The sequence below is a fragment of the Octodon degus genome, unplaced genomic scaffold (genome assembly GCF_000260255.1).
Source record: "Octodon degus isolate 3935 unplaced genomic scaffold, OctDeg1.0 scaffold00038, whole genome shotgun sequence".
Lineage (NCBI taxonomy): Eukaryota > Metazoa > Chordata > Mammalia > Rodentia > Octodontidae > Octodon > Octodon degus.
In genome coordinates this window covers 5804466-5808477 of record NW_004524614.1, presented here as the reverse complement: position 1 = coordinate 5808477, position 4012 = coordinate 5804466, and the positions used below count along the sequence as shown (strand labels likewise).

General features: G+C 40.2%; 1 pseudogene; it reads left to right on the top strand.

The window, feature by feature from the left end:
• The first annotated feature begins 2915 nt into the window (after positions 1-2915).
• LOC101580605 overlaps positions 2916-4012 on the top strand; it is a 183203-nt pseudogene continuing 182106 nt past the window's right edge.

Here is a 4012-nt window from a genome sequence, read left to right as displayed (position 1 = left end):
TATATATAATTAACCTTCAGTTACCCTATGATGGGAATATTACTGTGATCTTCATTTGTATGTAAATCTGTAAAACATTCATTTTATTTGCTTTTTTTTAAACTTTAGTATTGAACTCATCTGATAGTCTTTGTAGGCTAAGGTCAAGTTCAGCATCATTTGTAACATCTGATGAGAAAACCCCTCCTTTCATCTCTCTCCTATTTGTACTTCATCTGAATTTTGTTCTGACATGAGTATCAGTGCTATATAAAGATATGAAAATACACTTACCCTTTTGAGCTTTTGTTCTGTGCCTGAGGTCAGCGCTGGGCACTGAAATCCTACCTCCTCCAGCTCGGTCATACTTCTCATAATGGCTGTGTTGTTCCCAGTGCCCAGTACCTTGCATATTTTAGGTAAGTATAAGAAAGGCTTTAACATAGGTAGTAAATATCTATTTCTAGAAGAGACGTGGAGAACAGAGGTTTATAAATTACATACAATAAGAGCTTAACAATAACTTTAAAATTGAATAGAATTTGGTCTCAAAGTATACTGTAGATCTTAGCAATTTCAGCATATGATTTCTTCGTCATGTTGTTAAATCAAGAACTTTCATGTGAAGGAAGTGCTTTATGGCTTCTCTCTAGCATATTCAGGTTCAACATGACTCTTATGCTGTATGGTTGTTATTAAGTAAAGTGAGGGTATGCGAACACAGACACTGAGACAGTAGATCTGACAAGTTAGATAGCTCCTACATGATTAGTAAGTGGGTAAGGTATATGCAGGGCACAGGGATGATTCATGTCCTGAGCAAGATGGAGTGGAAAGGCATGAGATTTCATTAGGCTACTCAAAATGGCAGCAGTTTATAAGAAATTTCATTTATGGAGTCTTGTATTTTTGAATTTGCTCACCAATTTGTAACTAGAAGTACAGGAAGCAAAACTAAGGGAGACTACTGTATTCATAAGAAAACTAGAGACAGCTAAATTTTGTAGAATAATTCTGTCAGAAAGTTGTCTCAAAAAAAGAAATATGATTTGGCCTTGAAATCAAAGTTGGGTTTTGTTTCATGCTCATGGGGGCGGTGAGACCAAAATTTATTAGGCAAATGTTAAAAAATAGTCAGTGAAGGGGAAATAGAGATAGGAGGGAAGGACAAGAGGCCAAAAAGAACAGTTAAGGTAATGAATTCTCAGATTCTCAGAGCCAGTACACTGGGGGATCTGGAACAGAAATAGTGTATATAGATAGAGAAGAAATAGAAAACTTGGGGAAGAAGAAACCCTGAAGTGTGGAGGAGGCCAGGGGCTGATGGTGGCTTTATAAGAGATGGAGAGTTGAAAAGCCACCATGGAGAATATATAGCAAATCAGTAAGATGAATGGGAGTTGCTCAGAACCATAAGGACATAAATGAGGGTGACCTCAATTTGAAAGAGGCTCTATCAGCTTGTTTCACTGTTTGCTGCAGCAATTCTGAGGTAAATAAAAGGATCACAGGCGTAAATAAAGGATCACAAGGCAAAGATAAGGAAAGTAAACAGGGCATGGATTCTGGGTGTCCACAAGATGCCAGGGGATCAGAAAGGCAGCTAAGTAATGAGTGAGATAAAGTGACTCCTCCTCCCACAGTAACTGCTTCCAAGTCTTCTAATATCTTTTTATAACTTATTTCTCAGGACAGTAGTTTCCTTGAAGGAGGGGACTGTGATTTGTTTAATTGCCCTCTTATGGCACAGATTTTTCTTGAAGTCATGTTATTGAACATAGGCAGAAAATCTCTTGAGTATAGAATGAAAATGAAATATCAGACACAAGAAAGTGAGTACAGCCAGTGAAGAACAGAGGATGGTTATGAAGTATACAAGCATACTGTGTTGAAAAATTGCCGTGGTTTGTGTTCAATCCTCTCTCCAAACATTGAGAAAGAGTGGCGTAAAACAAGTTTACTAGTTCAGGACTTCTTGTGCTATGAGCAAAGAAAGGTGAGAAGAGTAGACATCACTGGAGAAGCTTTCAATGAGAATGATGTCATTTATGAGAAAGCCAGGTGAGGGCTAAGAAACGGAAAAAGAACTTAACAGCAAAGTAAAAAATACTACTGGAAAATCTAGACCATCCTGGAAGGAGTTAAATGAAGAAAGAAGTTAACAGTGGATTCAGAGGCTAAAGGAACAGAGCAGTTTATTCTGTCTCTTCACTCCCATAAATTCTTGAAATCAGGGGCTGCCTTAACATTACTATATAAAAATAATAGCACTCAATATTTGTGGAATGAAGAGTACAGGAATGAAAAGGTGAATGAACATTGTACCTAAAAGGCAAGGATGACTAATCATTGAAAAATTGGTTATCCAAGATAATGTATTTGTTTCCAGGATCGCACTCCTGACTCTGGAGGCTGAACCTAGAACCCAGCACATTAAGTCAAAGTCTTGACTGTTTGCCTGGTTCCAGTTATATCTCCTTTCTCCCAGGCCTAGACTCAACAGAAAGTGGCATCATGCTACCAAGTTAATTATAATATTGACTTCAAGAAACATAGGCATGAGTAGTGTGCTCAAAACTAAATGCATGATGTGCCCAACCTTTCTCTCTTGCTGGTTTCCAGTTCTGTCCCCACTTGCCAGATCTTATCCCTCAACCCATACTCTCTGAAGACAGGCCTTACGGGGTGGGTTCTTTTGAAGGCTGAGTGGGAATTTAAGAAGTAATTGGTAGCAGAGATTGATGGTGTTGCATTTTTATAGAGTGTAGGGTAGGAGAAACATGAGAACTCCCATTGTTGGAAAGATATGGGAAGAAAAACAAGGATAAAAATTTTATGAAACTTTTCTAAGTCACCTAATGATTGGAATGTTGTGTGGTGCTATTAACTCTTAAAATTGCACTCCCCCGGTAGGGTCCTCAGGCTTTCCTGCCACCATGGCTGACAAGGAAGCAGCCTTTGACGATGCAGTGGAAGAACGTGTGATCAACGAGGAGTACAAGATATGGAAAAAGAATACACCGTTTCTTTATGACTTGGTGATGACCCATGCTCTGGAGTGGCCCAGCCTAACAGCACAGTGGCTTCCAGATGTAACCAGACCAGAAGGGAAGGATTTCAGCATTCATCGACTTGTCCTGGGGACGCATACATCAGATGAACAAAACCACCTCGTGATAGCCAGCGTACAGCTCCCTAATGATGATGCCCAGTTTGATGTGTCACACTACGACAGTGAGAAAGGAGAATTTGGAGGTTTTGGCTCAGTTAGTGGGAAAATTGAAATAGAAATTAAGATCAACCATGAAGGAGAAGTAAACAGGGCCCGTTACATGCCCCAGAACCCTTGCATCATTGCAACAAAGACACCATCCAGTGATGTTCTTGTTTTTGACTATACAAAGCATCCTTCTAAACCAGACCCCTCTGGAGAGTGCAACCCAGACTTGCGTCTCCGTGGACATCAGAAGGAAGGCTATGGGCTTTCTTGGAACCCGAATCTTAGTGGGCACTTACTTAGTGCTTCAGATGACCATACCATCTGCCTATGGGACATCAGTGCTGTTCCAAAGGAAGGAAAAGTGGTGGATGTGAAGACTATCTTTACAGGACATACAGCAGTAGTAGAAGATGTTTCCTGGCATCTGCTCCATGAATCTCTGTTTGGGTCAGTTGCTGATGACCAAAAACTTATGATTTGGGATACTCGGTCAAACAACACTTCCAAACCAAGCCACTCAGTTGATGCTCACACTGCAGAAGTGAACTGCCTCTCTTTCAATCCTTACAGTGAATTCATTCTTGCCACAGGATCAGCTGACAAGACTGTTGTTTTGTGGGATCTAAGAAATCTGAAACTTAAGTTGCATTCCTTTGAATCACATAAGGATGAAATATTCCAGGTTCAGTGGTCACCTCACAATGAGACTATTCTGGCTTCTAGTGGTACTGATCGAAGACTGAATGTCTGGGATTTAAGTAAAATTGGAGAAGAGCAGTCCCCAGAAGATGCAGAAGACGGCCCACCTGAGTT